At 39.8% G+C, this 17,135-nt stretch overlaps 1 long non-coding RNA gene across 1 annotated transcript; it reads right to left on the bottom strand.

Moving 5' to 3' along the window:
• Window positions 1–12,131: 12,131 nt before the first annotated feature.
• On the bottom strand, window positions 12,132–16,912 carry LOC120314832. Its single transcript, XR_005558536.1, has 3 exons — window positions 16,792–16,912; window positions 14,117–14,227; window positions 12,132–12,313 (listed from the first exon to the last, which is right to left on the bottom strand). It is a non-coding gene; the product is annotated as an uncharacterized LOC120314832 (long non-coding RNA).
• Window positions 16,913–17,135: the final 223 nt, after the last annotated feature.

Raw genomic sequence — 17,135 nt, forward strand, 5'->3', positions numbered from 1 at the left:
TTTTAAGAAGAGATTGGATAGCCATTTATCCAGAATGGTATAGGGCAGTGGTTCTCAACCTTTCTAATGCCGCAACCCCATAATACAGTTCCCCACGTTGTGGTGACCCCCAACCACTTATACATCACCAGGTGCCAGGGGCCTGGCCAAAGAAAAGGGGGGAAATGGTGGACAACCTTGTTTGGCAACCCCCATGAAATGGTCTTTCGACCCCAAATGGGGTCCCGACCCACAGGTTGAGAACCACTGGTATAGGGTCTCCTATTTGAACAGGGGATTGGACAAGAAGAACCTCCAAGGTCCCTTCCAATTCTGTTATACTGCTACTGTTACAAGATTAGTGATGTTCAGCCCTTCTGGAAACCTTTTAAGAAACCTGAATCTGCATCTTTTTATATATTACCTACATGTGTGGATCTAAATTTATCTTTGATTTATCAATCAAGAGGAGAAGCAGCTGCAGAATATGCTGATGTGAATAGAAGTATTCTACTCCTAAGTGTGTTTTTGTTTTGTGAGATGGGTGGCTATATCGGTTTGAAAAGTAAATAAATAAGTCTCAAATTCACCTCAAAGCAAAGACCATGTTTCCATCATGTCTCCCAGACTCTTCCTGTTATTTTTACTGCTCATGGTATCTGTGCTCTAAACAGAGTTGCAGAGATTGCCAACCTTTCTAGAATGGTACTTTTGAAAACCCATGGTGAGATTCTGACAAAATTGCTCCGTGCCTGGCCAGTCATTAAAAACACCCGTTTTCCAAATGAATTTGCCTTCAGGATTATGGAGGAATTGAAAAAGAGGGAATGATTGCAGGAGAATTGTGGGAGGTAATCCATTCACACCCTCTCCCCAAAAGGCAGAATAAATAATCCCCACCCCTTTGTTATTAGGGCCTCTTGCAGATCTCTAGAAGATTCGTAAGTGAATGGTAGCTTCTGACACAACCTCTCTACTGTACATAAATATGTTTATATTGCATATCTGCTGTATGTAAACAAGAGGCTAAAGTTGATGCTTTCAATAGCAGCACAGCTGCTTCTTATATTTAATTCCATAATTAAATTCATTTTTTAAAAAGTCAGATGGAACTAGGGGCATTTGGAAATAGTCAAAGTAGGGGAAAAGAAACCTTGTAAGCGCCCTTGTCTGTGTACTGCAGGTACTGGGTCCTTCATTTATCTGCAGAATTACAGGAGGGGGCACCACAGGGCCTGCGGAGCCAACCCAGGAAGGGCAAAAAACATGAGCAGTGTTAATTAGGCTATGTGGGTCACCTGCCCTGAGGAAGGGGGAGATCCTCAACTTGAACAAGGCAGGACTTGGGGAGATGTACAGGTACAAACAGCTAACTTTGCTGTCACTCTCCACTCTGACTCTGCCACATTCTCATTTAGACCCAGATCACAGTCCATCACCAGCATCCTCTCCTCAGTTAGGGAAGGAATGGTTTATGGTGATTTGTTAGTAGAAGTCACTGTGTGACCCTCTTCCTCTCTTTCTTCTGCCTGGCCTTAATTGCCACAGCTGAACTTTCCTATCTCTTAAGGCATGGGTGTCAAACTCGTCACGTCACGTGATGTGTTGCAACGTATCGCGACTCTTTTTGCATTGCCGACTATGGGGTGGGCGTGGCTTCATTATGATGAAACTGGCCCATGGGCCGGCAGTTTGACACCCCTGTCTTAAGGTGATTGCCTTAAGACCCAGAAAGCTCTACTCTGACCTAGGTGGAGTCTTCTAAACATCAAGGAAGGTGTCAGGTGTCAGGTGTCATAGAGCAAATGAACCCCAGATTCCACATGAGTCACTTGGTCTTTAACCCTGACTCTTTTTGTTTTGTGAATACACCTGTACTACCCAGGGACCTTGTAATTTGCATTGGGAATTGTGTTAGTGGGTGGACTTGCTATTGTTCCTTTTTAACTCCACAGCCATGACAAAATAAATCCATGTTTAATTTCAGGTGGCATGTTGCATGTATGCCAAGTACTTCGCAGGGATTCCTTCTGTGGTTTTTGCAACAGTTCTGCAAGTATAACTTGCATTATTATTTCTATACAGCAGAGTGAGAGACAACAACTTAAATTCAATGAAAACCTGCCTACCAAATTCACTGTAGGATTGGATCTGAAGTGGCAACTCCTTCACAGCTGACTTTCTTACCTAGAGTACTACATCACTTCTGAATATAATTGACTTCTAAACTGACACTGAAAGGACCAGGTGTCAAATGCAAAGACTACAGCGTCAGGAAAGCAAAAAAGTGAACACAGTAACTTCTGTTTTTACCCAAAGCCAAGGAATGGCCCTGCATATTTTATATGTTGGAAGCCAAAAGGAACATTTCGTGCAGAGACAGCAATTATAGCCTGAAACACAATGCCTGAGTGTTGTTGCTCCAGGGAAGTCAACTCAGTTTCCTGCAGCTGGCTGCTTAAAGTGACAAAGGTGATGAAACCTGAAGGGAACCACTGAACAGGTGGTAATTATGAAAGACACAATGACGGCTAGTAGAGATATGTAACCGTGGAATAAAACACCTCAGTTAGCTAGCAAGAGATTGTGTAAGATTGTTCTCCAGTAGTGTATCTCCTGTTTGACAATTCAGGAATTGGAGGAAGAAAAAAGCCATCCCAAACGTCAGCATTCAGAGATATAATAGGCAAGCTGAGTTGAAAGGCAACATTCAAACAGTTCTTCAGAACAATGACTTCACATGGCAGGTGAATTTGTGCAAAAATATGCCTCTCTGCAGGTCCAGCATGTTCCCTTTTGCATATTAGTGTATAACTTTTGCATGCAGTCTGTGTGCACAGGCAGACACCATCTCATTTAATTGACTTTCAACAGTTTATGAAATGCATTAGGTAATAACATGCTTCCTGCCAACATCCAGACTGAATATATGGTCACAGTATGTTCATATGTATGGATGGCCCAGGAAATGCTGTTTGTTGCTCTCCTAATTCTCCTTTCCCAAGGGCAATTAGGATTTTACCTTTGGTCTTAAATACAATGCAGGTGTTCATAGGCACCAAGGGGAAAGCGAAGGTGGGATGGCAATATATGTGTTGTGATATTACAATGCAAGCCATGTTACCTATATACCTCTGTACACTACTGTAATGCAAATACTAAAGGGACAGGGTCATTGTCACAACACACACTGGGATTTTGGAGTCACCATAGCGTAAAAAGGGCACCTTTGCAGCCACTGTTCTGTCACTAGCCTTCATTATTAAAGATGGTGCAAAGACCTTCAGGAGATAGACTGATCCAGTTCCAGTGACTCTGCATTAGAGAGGGCATTTCAAATGAGAAGAGGGATAAAACTAAAGAAGATATGGACAGTGACTTGGCATCCAAACTTGTTGGGTTTCAGCTTCTATTAAAAAGCATGTTCTATTTCAGGGCTGCCCAACATGTGGGCCACAGTCCACTAGTGGGCCATGAGGGGAGTGCAACTGGCCAGTGTGTGCGCATCCTCACTTATGCGAGCAGTGAGTGAGTGGTGTGCACGCACGCTCCATTTGTGTGAGCGGCAGGCGCGCGTGTACACCACTCACACAAATGGATCTGCAAAGCCGGAAATGTTGGGAAATTCTGTTCTCTATGAATTTGTATGGAGTTCAGAAACTGTAACTTTTAGACTCTGCCCTGTTTCCTGGATGTCCTGAGAAGGAAGTGCTTGAATAGTTGCCATCAGCCAGAGTCCTGGGCAAACTATGTAATCAGCATCCCCGATCCATATAAGAAAATACTTGTATTTTTAATTGTATTGGGTTTTGCTTATTTGGTTTTACTTATCATGATATTCTAAGTGCCAACTTAGTTTACCATAATGCCATAATGGGGAAGGGGGAGTGTTATTGTGTGGGAGTGTTATTGTGTGGGTTTTTAAATGTTGTGAGCCACCCAAGTCACTCATGGAGGCCATATACATTTGTTTAATAAGTAATAAATAAAAGTAATAAACAATGGCTAGGTATTCTATGCTTCTGATTCCTACCTTCATTTGCAATACCAATTGCAAATTAATTGTTTCTGATTCCATAACAATCAGATCCCTGTCCCTTTAGAGAGTGCAATGCATGGTAAAAAGTGTGGGGCTTTGATCTCCCAGTCATACCCACCATTTTGAACCTAATGATGATCACTGTGGACACCTCTGGTGAAATGTCTAATGCAAAGTGGGGATTCTATCTTACGATCTTGAGTCATATTAATCTTGAATTGAATGTTATCTGCTAAAAACAGCCTCTAGCGAGACCACACAAATACAACTGTCTGTTATCCAGTCAGTTATTTCCTAGCCTTTCTCTATCATGGGAAAGTTTGTTTTGTTTGCTTTGGTTTGTTCACATGTTCATGCTTCCCATTATACTATTAGAAAGTGGATCACTCATTGACTTTGGTGTACCTATTGGCTCTACCTCTACCTGATGCTTACCTGCTAAACCATTTATGTGTTGTACAGATATCTGTTGTATATTTATGTGTTGTACAAAAGTGTTGTAGGTACACTCTTCCATGACAGGATAAATTTTGTTTCCATGACCAATAGGGAGATTATATATACATATGGATAACCACATGCTCATCATGTTCTGTTAACTGTACGTTCATATATTAGGGTATAAAGTCAGTGGGAACAATCCATGTCCACCCATGCTCCAGGAATTAAGTAGATGCACAGTGGAGAATATTTCATACTGAACCCATACCTCCTCCAAATGAGGTTGGCAATTGTTGGCACTGCTGTGTTGATAAACACTGCCAATATCGTAAGCCAGCTGGCAGAAGGAATGCACCCCCAGTTCTGGCATAGCAGTAGAGCTGCTCTCCATCCATCCGGTCTCTCTGTCTCTCTTTCCCTTTAAATCCAACCCAGCAGTAGATAATTGTAACTGTAGGAATAGCACATTTGGAGTGAAATGACTCCAGTAAGTGCTTTGCTCCAGCCAGCACATGGGCTTCCAACTGCTTTAGCACTGTGCTTAGCAAGAATTGGTCTCCAGTGACCTATCCCATCATCCTTTGATTTCTGCCTCAGAACCTTCCCTGTCTCATAATCTATGCTCAGTTTCCCACTTGCTCCGCAGCCTTGCTGGCATAATGGAGATAATTTTTTTATCTTTTTGATGAAGTCCCAATCGCCATCTCATCCCATCCAAACCAGATTTTTGAATTGTATTTCTGCAGGAGATGATACTTATCGTCTTTTGACCTACTTGCTCTGAAACATAGGCCCAAGCCCGCCCTTATCTTCCAGAGCCATCAGCGATTCCTGCTCCCATTTCCACATTATATTTATGCTCATGTGCACCTCCTGGGCTCCCCAGAGGGACATAAATTCTGCTTGCCAAACCCTTTGTCACCTCTCCCTCAAAAACGGATGGCTTCAAGGTCAGCCAGTTACCTTGTAATGTACCGCTTAACCTGATTTGTGGAGGCCAAGCTCTGAATCTCTAAAAATAAGACTTAAGGGAAGAAAAGCTTGCAAATTAAACTGTCTAGCTTATTTGCCATAAGCAGAGAAACTTCACTGTCCCCAAAGAGCTTGAGAGCTTTCTGCTGGAACTCCTCCTTGCCTATAAAGGGAAAAAAACTTATTTTGATTTGCTTATTTTGATATTATGATATTTTGAGTTATGATATTTTTCATAACTCTAGGTTTTCTCCCCTACATATACAAATCCACACCAAAATATGTAACCAAAATAGAAGATGGGGTGGGGAGAGAAAGAAAATGTGAGAAAGAGATGATAGAAAGCAAATATAGACAGCATAACATAATTCTCATCGAACATAAGGAGAAATCCTAATTAGAGCAATTGGATTAACAAGATGTCACTGGAAACGCGTGCTGGAAATAGAAAGGAAAACAAATGTTAGCAATATAAATGAAAAGATGAATCTTAATTTCCTTCTAGTAAGATGAAGATTGAAACAATGTTATTAATTATCCAAATCAAAGCCTTGGTTTGGAACTAACAGCCCTGTTCCTTCTCCAACAGCAGGGGTAGGATATAATATAGCAAACAGTAAGTAATAACAAAACAGAAAAACCTCAAAAGGAACAATTTTGGAAACTCTGGAAAGAATGACTGAAAAATAGGTGAAGACAGGCCTCAGAGAATAAGGTTGGTGGGGGGAGATAGTAAGGACTGGAATTTAGGCACTAAGTAGTTGTGAGGCTACAAGGGGCCTTATTTTAAAATCCACTTTTTCTCTGAGGGCTGCTGAAATGAAGTGATAGCCCAGGATAGATTGCGGGTCTAATGTAGTCTTCAAAGGTTCTGTATCTGGCCCATAAACAGATTTGGATAACCCCAATATTGTCATCCCTCTCTCTTCCAAGCCCCTCCATCCAGTAATTTGAGCTGAACATGAACATACTGTAAATGGAAGCTCATGGCAGGTATGAGAAAGACCACAGCTCCTAATGTCTGTTCAAGTAACCACACAGTCTGCAACACACTCCATTCCAGATGTGTAATATGGAAAACAGGTCACTTCTGGGTAGAGAACAGCTAACATCCCCTAGCCAAACACTACTGCTTTTCTTCTACCTGCCCTCAAAGATTTCCTACTTTAGCTTTAAAATTATGTATGAATAGAAAGACTACATGGAGGTGACTGCATGATGAACTGACTACCTGTTGACCTGCTTTGATCTGTGGCCTTATTAACGCCTACCATGAAATTTACTGAGAAGCATTGTACTTCCTCTAGATGTTTCCTCAACAGAGGTTCAGGATAAAGAGCTTACCTTCTTATTCCCTAACTGTTACATGAAGATGCTCTACTAATCATTTTTTTAATTATTAATTTTTTATGCCATCCATCTCACTATCAAGTGACCATTTTTAGGGACATGGCTTCATGACATTGCCTTTGTCTCTTCCCCAACCCATTGAACAGGCAGCTTAAATCTGCCTGTTCAATTTTAATTTAAAAAGTAATATTTGTTTTTCTCCAACATATGTTTGATTGTATATATGATCTAGAATATTTCACTGATGATGTGATTGATGTCTTGGTCATACTGGAATCTTCCCAGCACCCATTGCCATTTTAGAATAGAATAGAGCTGAAAGGGACTTTGGAGGTTTTCTAGTCCAGCTCCCTCTTCATGCAGTGGTAGACCATTTCAGACAAGTGGTCCAAAACTTCCAATGATGAAGCACCCACAACTTTCTGAAGGCAAGCTGTTCCACTGGTTAATTGTCCTCACTGTTAGGAAGTTTCTCCTTAGTTCCAGGTTGCTTCTCCCCTTGATTAGTTTCCATCCATTGTTTCTTGTCTTGTCCTTTTAAGCTGCTATGGATACCCTCCCCACCCTGGTTCCTGGCCACTGGTTTCCAGGTGGTTTTTCCTTTTGTCAGTGAGAGTCATTCTTTCAAACTAAGCTCCCCGCAACCCCTAGCTGATAAAGAGTCATTATTCCACTTCTCTGGGATGCCGAGGCTCAGGAGAGTGGTAAGAGAAGTACAGAGCAATGTTGTTGTTTTTTAAATGCACTTGTCTTCATTTGCACACAGGAGTTTTCTGTAGCTGCCCTTTCCACAGGAACATCTCTACATTTGAGACTAAGTGAGCACCAACCCTGCTGACATTAGGAAAGCTGCCAAGGTCTGGCTCTTCCAGAAATCCTTTGAGGACCGATGGTATATTGTTTCTGCTAGCAGTGTTTTCTGTCATGTGTAAGTGGCTGTTGTTATTAAGGTTGGGAAGATGGTCATTTTGTTAAAATTGCTCTGTTTTATGTTTGTATCATTTGTAACCCATTCAGAGGCTTTGCAAAACTGAGTAGCACATAGATTGTAGTAGTGTAATAAAAATAAAATCATGTGGGCAAAGTGATGCTTCTCTCCCACCACCCCTACCCAATTCACACATTTCTTTTGCCAAGCTCTGGCAGCCTCAGGATCAGCTGAAGAAAAGCTGACCATGTTGTATCGATCTGCTCCCTCTCTAGCTATCAGCCTTCTCCAAATCTGGTTTTGACAGATGTCTCAACCAGCAAGTCTAGCCATCTATCAGAACTTGCCTCCTCCCTAGCTCCAGTCTATTCTACATTAAGAAGAGCGATCAGTGGGTTTTTTTCACCCGCTGGAGATGTTTGAAGGGAGGACAAAAAAAGCTGCAGGGTTCCACCATTCATGCCAATATTACCACTGTAAGGCAAAACAACTACCTGACCATGTTACTGAGAGGCAATGAGGGCAGCATAGATTTCCATCAACATAAAAATTGGAAGGAAACTTTTTAACATGGCTGTGAAGAAGATTGAAAGCCCAGGATAAGTACAGATAGTCCTTGACTTACAACAGTTTGTTTAGTGACCATTTGAAGTTACAACAGCGCTGAAAAATGGGACTTATGACCAGTGGTGGGATTCAGCCGGTTCGCACCGGTTCAGTAGAACCGTTAGTTAAATTTTGCTGCATTTGGAGAAAAAGCTGGCTTCCAGAAGTCCAGTCTAGGCCTCAGAAGCCTGGAGGAGGCCTAGAACAGCCCACTGTAAGTGCATGGATGCCACTTCCGGAAGTCCATTCTAGGCCTCAGAGGCCCAGGCCTGCATCAAATAAGAGAACCGGTTGTTCAAGTATTTGATTCCACTACTGCTTATGACCATTTTTCACACTTTCAGGATTGCAGGATTCCCATGGTCACATAATCAAAATTTAGGCACTTGGCAACTGATTCATATTTATAATGGTTGCGGAGTCCCAGGGTCATGTGATCCCCTTTTGCCCCCTTCTGAAAAGCAAAATCAGTGGGGAAGTCAGATTCACTTAACAACTAACTGCAGTGATTCACTTAAGAACTGTGGCAAGAAAGTGCAAACTCACTGAACAAATGTCTCAGCAATAGAAATTTTGGGCTCATTTGTGGTGGTAAGTTGGGGACTACCTGTATCAACTCTCTGGGAAGCTCTTGATCAGATGAAAAACCCTTTGGGGTTACACTGTCTTTCCTTCAAGGTGTTTACTTCTGCTTGATCTAAAACTCTTAATTCCTTTGAAATTATTTTACGTGAATTTGACAGTGTGTTGGCTCTGTTTTTACATTGCCATTGTGTAACGCTTTTAATGTTGTTTTCTCAAACAACATCAAACCCCCAAAGAAAAAAGAAAACATAAATCTCTCTCTAAATAGAAATTTATCTCTAGGAGAAGGTCTCAGTAATACCTGATTTTCAGACTCAGCTTTCAAGCACAAACTTTCTGCTTGAGAATTTAGAAACAGCTCGTAACTTTTTTAATATTTCTTTTTCAACTGGCAATGTTGACACACAGTCACATTAATGTATTTTCCAGATTAACACATTGGCTGAGCTTCTATATTCCTATACTGTTTGCTTAACTTTTGTTTGTTAAGGATCCCACCAAAGGTTGGGTACCTAGCATACAAAGTCATAATTCAGAGTTTACAAATCACAGTGCTTGAATTCACACAATATGTTAATGCAAACCAAACAAGCCAGCTGAAACCTACTCCAATGTGCAAATTCCACTAATGTATCTTTGGAACTCAAATGGAATGTTCCCTCTGCCTCACTAAGGCTACTTCACTAACCATAAGGAGAGTTATTTAGAGAGTGACACATCCCACACGTGCTTAACAAACAAAAGGCTGATATAGCCCAGCTGTATACGTTATACAGTCAACAAATGCTTCATGGAGACGCTTCAGTCATTAAACATAGCTGTGCATAGAACTAAAAAATCACTAGCATTGATTTGCTGAAAATTTGACAAAACTTTCTCAATCATATGGAAATAAAAACAAAAGTTAATGGTCATTTGAGAAGAGTGGCTCTGAAAAAGGAGCCAAGCAAGGAATGAAGTTCACCTGGTACTGTTTTTGCTTTTGATGTAGAGCAGGGGTGTCAAACTGCCGGCCCATGGGCTGGATGCGTCATCTGGAAGCCGCGCCCACCTCATTGCCAGCAATGGCAAAACCATCCCGATATGTTGTGCGACGTCACGTAATGTCGCGAATTTGACATGTCTGATGTAGAGTTACATTTTTTTATTTTATTTAACTTTTAAAAATTCCATGACCAATCCAGTTGTTCTGTTGCTCCATATAGCTAACTTGTAAATTAAAATTTATTAAAGATACATCTGAAATGCAATATGTGACAGGAAATAGAGAAATCCTGAACATGGTCAGTTGTGAGTGTGTGACACTAGGTATAGGATTACATACTTAAAATATTCTTACCTGCTTATATCAGCAATTTGACCTGAAATGCATGTCAAGAGTTATTTCTGCGCAAATCTCCTAATATATAATGTAATGAATATATGGTGAATGAATATGGTGAATTTTGATCATCACAAAACAAGGCAATATAGTAAATACACCCACAGAGAGAGAGAGAGAGAGAGAGAGAGAGAGAGAGAGAGAGAGAGAGAGGGAAGCAGCTACCCAAGAACAAGACATTTCTATCTTCAACGAATAATTTAACTATTTATAGAAAACTGGTACTAGAAATATGTCAGATGGCTGCTTCTATGTTTCCATACATAGGTCATATGACCGGTTATTTTATTTAAAGCCATGCCTTTAAAATTTTTGTAAAGAGGAATTTTTGTAAGTCTCCTGGTTTATTTATTTATTTATCTTTTTAATTGTGCCTTCGTGTCAATCTTGACTCCTGGTGACTACCTGGATAGAGGTATACAGTTTTCCTGACAACACTATAGAATTGGATTGTCATTGCCTCCTTCCTGAGGGGGGGCAGAGAGGGAGGGAGGGAGGGAGGGAGGGAGACTAACCTTAGGTCACTCAGCTGGCTTTGTGCCTAAGGCAGGACTAGTACTCATAGTGTGGTGGTTTGTAGTCTGGTGCCTTAACCACTACACCAAAATGACTCTCATCCTGAAATTTACCTGGAATATATTTTAATACCTGGGAATTCAGACACATCTCACACCTCTACAATGACAAACTTATCTACTGGCTGTATTTTAAACATGGACTTTTTAATGTGCATGGGAAATCATCTTGTATACCTCTGTTTTGCCTTTGTTACAAACGTTTGTGTTTGCTTGCTTGTTTGAAACACTATATGAATAACTTGTCTTTCCAGGCCATATCCACTGCCTCAGAAATTAATGTGTGTATTGTGGCAGAAGGATTTGCAGATGACAGCCTCAGGTGTGATGCACATGGTACATTTGTGATTTAAGCAAAAACCCAACAATTCACTAACAAGCTATTTCAATTAAATATTGCTTGGGCAGCAGTAAAAAGGTTATAGCAATGGCATGGGGGAGGGGGAAAGGAGGGGGAAAAGTTTGTGTGTGCACACATAAAGAATGAGAGTGAGCATCTTATAATCTGTCTGTTTCATTTAGCTTATTTTTAAAGAAATAAAGGCCAATGTAAAGGTCCAGTTGTACTGCAATCTTAAATTTTGTACTGGATGATGATAGAAAGAAAGGCAGGGCAATCCAAAGCCCTATTTTTGGGAGTGTTCAGACTTGTTGGTTTTGAGAGAACCTGTGCCTGTAGAGCCCACATGAGCAGGGTGCAAGGTCCTTGCAAGGTCCTTTTTCTTTCAGATCTTTGATCAAACCTCACCAGTTTTAGTCTAAACCAGGGGTGTCCAACCTTGTCAACTTTAAGACTTGTGGACTTTAACTCTCAGACATCCCCAATCAGCCATGTTCCCATTTTGGGAGTTGAAATCTACACTTCTTAAAGTTCACAAGGTTGGATATCCCTGGTCTAAACTCTCCTTGGCTTTCAAGATAGCATAGACTTGGAAACTTGGTTTCTTTAGGTCTAATGCCACTCTCAGTCTGCCCCTTGGCCAAGCTTGTCATGATCCTTCATTGGCTTTTGTTGTGTTGATTGTTTTGGCATCAGAAACTGTTAGGCTGAAGGCTTAGGAGACAGTTCTTAAGTCAAATCCCACCCCACCTCCCTGAAGGTCATGGACCTTTTGTCTGACCTGAGAAAAGATAATCCATGCATCTTAGAGGACCACGGTAGAGCTTGATGGTATCAGTCAGAATTTTACAGAAAAGCAGCTTGACCCAAAACATTTTATTTAGAAAAAAATATATTGATTTTAGTGGAAAATTCCATCATGGAACTTTTCTTGCATCATTAAGATTCCAGCTACAATCCTTGAATTTTAGCTGAGTTGGATTTGCTGTGGAATAAACAAACATAGGCCTGGGCTGGAATTCATACTTCTTCAGAGCTTCCTGAAGTTCTTCATCATTGTTGTTATCATCATCATCATCATCATCATCACATCATCATCATCATCTTTTAAAAATTGCTGAAAAAGTGCAGAAAAAGATCAGAAATGTTCACAGAAGGATGCAAATAAAATAACCTTGAAATTCTCCTATTCTAGAACTACAATCTTCTGCAAACAGTTCATAAAAAAATGTGTTGTGGTATACCAATGTGATTTTTTTAAAAAAACAACCTTATAAATCAACATCGCCCAGTATTAGATAACTGTCTGAAAAAGCTTGCATTGAACTATCATGTAAAATGCATGTGTTAAGAATTCCATTCAAGTTGAATCACACCGAGCTTCATGCTGTATTTCTAAAATCCACAAAGAAGATATGAGACCCTCATTGCCCCCAGGCTTGTTATTTCATCCCCCCGATGCACATAAGCATATCAACCTTTCGTAGGATTCATCAGCAAATATCCTCCGGAGCACTTAGATAAGAGAGTGCATCTTCTGCTGCCAGCTTTCCGCAGCACCACATTTGTTATGGTGGCGTCAAAAAAAATCTCCCACTAGGTATGATACCTTGAAACACTAGTCAGGTTTCCTTATGTGGTGATTGTTAGGAACTTTGCCAAGTGGCACATGGCGTTATTTACCTTAATAAAGAAATGCTGCACGTAATTTGTTTCAGCCTGGGCAGAAATTAGCTGCAAAAGAAGTTCTGAAGCCTGCTCACTCATTACCAGCAGGCTCTCCATCTGCTTAATTGAAAGAGCAAATATTTGGAAACCTGAAAATCCTACAGCCATGATTTAAAATTAGGTATCCTTGTTGCAAGATCTGGAAAGTGACTGTGGATAATTGTTAGGTTGTATTCCATGCACTTCTAATTATAGGACATTATGATCATATTCACTCATATGCCATGGTGATGAACTAAACACAAGAGCGGAGAGAAATGATCCAAATAAAATGTCTCTTTTGAGGAGACGCACTGGTGGCTCTTTGTTGGAAGATCAGAAAGAACAAAGGAGGGCAATGCATCTCCACAGATTTCTAACCAGACATATTGCTTGCTGCATTAGACACAATGGGTTTAGCAGCCCGTGGAGATGCCATTTCTCTCCTTGGTGAAAACAAATGCTGTTGCTTCGCATTGTGTGGGTGCCATCTTTCTAAAGTACATTCTTTCTATGGGGTACCGGCTGTAATTTGCATTCATGTGTGCATCACTGGTCATTTTGTAAATCAGAGAATGAGAGTGATGGATCAAGGAACAAGGTTTCAATCATTTCTTTGAAATTGCTCAACTATGTTTAGCATGATTGACTACGTATTTGTATTTATTGTGCTTCTTCGTACATTTTTGTCCCTGTCTTCATATGTAATTCCTTGAATCTGGAGAGGGTATGGTGGTGGTCAACTTTCAACCTGGTGCAAGTCAGACCATTCAGAATTAACAATATGAGTTTGTGAATACGGGTCCTCAACTTACTATTGTTCCTTCTATTGACTATTTGATGTTACAACGGCACTGAAAAAAAATGATTTATGACTGTTTTTTTTCACACTTATGACCAGTACAGCATCCCCATGGTCACATGATCAAAATTCAGATGCTCGGCAACTGGCATATATTTGTGATAGTTCAACTGTCCCTATTGCACTGTCATGTGATCACTGTTTGTAACCTTCCCAACTGGCTTCTGACAAGCAAAGTCAATAAGGGAAGACAGGTTCACTTAATGACCAAATGATTCACTTAACAATTGCAGTGATTCACTTAATAACTGTAACAAGAAAGGTCATAAAATGGGGCAAAACTCACTTAACAAATGTTCTGCTTAGTAAGAAAAAATTTGGACTCGATTGTAGTCATAAATCAAGGACTACCTGTAATATCCTTCTGTCATCTTTGCCTATTCCAGTGCTTTTTTTCTGCTTGCAGGATCTCCTCATTGTACTCCAGTCCAGCAGTTTTTCATTAGTGCATGAATCAATGTCCTGTGTGAATTTTGAAAATAGATTAACTAGGGTAACATTGTTAGGCAAGCATAGCAATGGTGGATGGGTGGGTTTACATGTGAAGCAGCAGGTTCCAATTCAATCCTATTGTAGATTGAAAAATCTAATTCATCAGGATCCAGTCCAAGCGGGGAATAAACAAAATGGAGACTGCTTTAGAAAGAAGGTTGTAGTTTATTGAAGAACAGAGCTAGACAGAAATGAGGCTCTGGGAAAGCTGACCACATGTAGCTAGAAGTGGTGGGTTTTTATACCTTCTTGAGCTTTTAAAGTTGTTTCCTGTTCCTGTTCGAGGCTTTATATTTCCTGTGTCATCTACTTTGACCTGAGTCTGAGTGTGCCCTTTTGGTATTGGTGGGTTAATCCTATTATGTCCCCAAAGGTCATGTCTTTTAGAGTTTAGGTGGGATGTGTAGATTTTAGGGGTCTTTGTCTTCCTAATCTCATCAGCTTCTAGCTTCCTGGCTCCAACCTTCCTGAATGGATTATTACATTTGCATTTCTAAAAGCTGTTTCTGCTGAGTTTTCTAGCTGGGGGGAAGGAGAAGTTTCTGCCTTTTTAAAGATCTTCTCCATTATTCATTTGGATAAATATATTCTGCCTTTTTAATATTCCCCCAAATATTTCTTTATCTGGATTTTTCCCACACTATGAATTGCGAGTAGCTGTAGATGTTAGGGCTATCTAGATTGGAGATCTTCCAGACTTCCGGTTCAGAGCCATGGCAAGCTAGTCATCCCTTTTTGCAGAGGGACAGTGTTACAATGGTGTTGGCACCTGGATGGGAGAGGATCTGGGTGCTAAAATTCTCTCTGGATTAAGGCAAGATTACTTCTTAATCTCTTTGGATTTGCTTTGGAAGGATTATGACCCTTTGGAATGCATTTGATAAGTGAATTGCCTTCTCCTTAGAGAAAGAATTTTTAAACATCGTTTTAAAGTTTTTGGAAAATATTGCTTTTTGGATTAAGCAACAAAAGTCTGCTTATTGATTTTAGAAAGTTGACAACAATTTAAGGGTTCAGATGGTCTTGGAATTATTATTTTAAACTATTAGAAGAATTTCTCTTGTGAGAAATTGTCATTGTTCAGGTTTTCTTTAGTCAAAACAAGATAATGGGACTTTGAAAATTGTACACTAGAGAGAGCAACAAAACAACAAAGAATACAACTGAATAAAGAATGTCATATTTTAGCAGGGAATTCTCTGATAAACATTTATGAAAAATGGTCTTTTGAAATTTTCAGAAATGATCGCTAGATGGGCTATTAAGGAAGTAGTGAAAGAAAAACTAGTTACTCTGAATAAATTTGGAATCAGTCTGAATGTGGATATAAATGTGACAAGCGTTGAGAAGGATAAGAAAAATATCCTTACAAACAGGATGATGTTTCAAAGCCAAAAGAAGAAAAGAGATATGATTTTTTATTGGATGTATAAAAAAAATCTATGAAACTATTGAGGAACTTTTGTAGAAATGGGGGGGAAAAGAAAGAACTTTCTTCTTTGAATTAAGAAGTTACTTCTTTTTATTTCTTTTTCACTCTCCCCTGCATTTTCATCTTTTGTGATTTGTGTAGTTTCTATTCTCCTTATTTATAATTTTTAATAAAATCATTCAATTGATGATATTCCTTCTGTACAATCTGGGGGGTTTCCCTGCAGCTCTTGATTGATGAGGGAGTGGGAGATGTGGTCAAGAAGGCCTTTCTTAGCTTCATCTGTTACACCACATGTGCTCTTTCCTCGATTGGAAGGCTCTTCTCTTCATATCTTAGTCACCTCACAGCTTAACAACTGCAACATGCTCCACTGGAGTTATCTCAACCAGTTCAAAATGGAGTGGTATGTTCAGCAATGGGCAAGCTTTGATATGGCCATGTGTCACCCCTGCTTCACAAGCTGTATTGGTTTCTAGTTTGTTTCTGGTTTAATTGATTTAAGTGCTGGTATGAACTATAAAGCCTTATTTATTTCTGTTCAGTTCTGAGCTGCTAGAATGAATGAATAAATAAATGAATGAATGAATATAGGTCAACTTTTCCTCAACCCATTAAACTCAGGCCACTATGATTCTCCATTCTGTGTTCAATAGTAACACACACCAAAAATAAAGGAAAAGAACAACCCTATAATTAAATATATAGGCAGACAACATCATGACAGCTGCAGTTATATTTCAACTTTCTCCTGTAACCCAAAAAATGTAGAAATTTCTCCTTTTATTATGTATGCTCTTCTATTTTCTCAAAGCTTATATGTTTCAGAATGTTTAGGAAAGGTAAGCTCAGTGATGGGATTCAGCCAGTTCGCACCACTTCAGCTGAACCGGTAGTTAATTTTTTGTTACCCAGGCCCAGAATGGACTTCCGGAAGTGGCATCCACACAGAGAACCGGTTGTTCACATATTTGAATCCCATCACTTGGTAAGCTGTTCTCTTCTTCACACTCCCCAAAAGTGATAGGAACAATAATTAATATAGCTGATTGAAAGGCATGTACGGTATATTAAAGCAGAAATGCATAACAAAACTACTTACTCTCAGAGTCAAATTTCTGCAAGCTTCCTCCCTTAGACTTCAGAACAGGCCATCCTGTTCTGTTATCTCATCCATAAATCCTCCTATAGTGATCTTCATAATATGTGTGAGTGAAAAAGAAACACCTCCTTTTATGAATTCTCCAATAATGAAAATTGAATATGTTTGAAGTTTTTGAAAGAGATAGTCCAAAAGACAAAAAAAGCAGGTTAATTTTGTGATGTTACATAAGTGTTATGATTGTGTTCTAGCATTTGTAACCATCAATTTTATTTTATGGGAATGTTCCTCATATTAGCTATGTCTTTGGCATCAGTTGCAGCACAATAGCTCAGAGGTCAGAT

This window comes from Crotalus tigris, unplaced genomic scaffold (assembly GCF_016545835.1).
Source record: "Crotalus tigris isolate CLP2741 ecotype Arizona unplaced genomic scaffold, ASM1654583v1 scf7180000019007.31208882:3723066, whole genome shotgun sequence".
Lineage (NCBI taxonomy): Eukaryota > Metazoa > Chordata > Lepidosauria > Squamata > Viperidae > Crotalus > Crotalus tigris.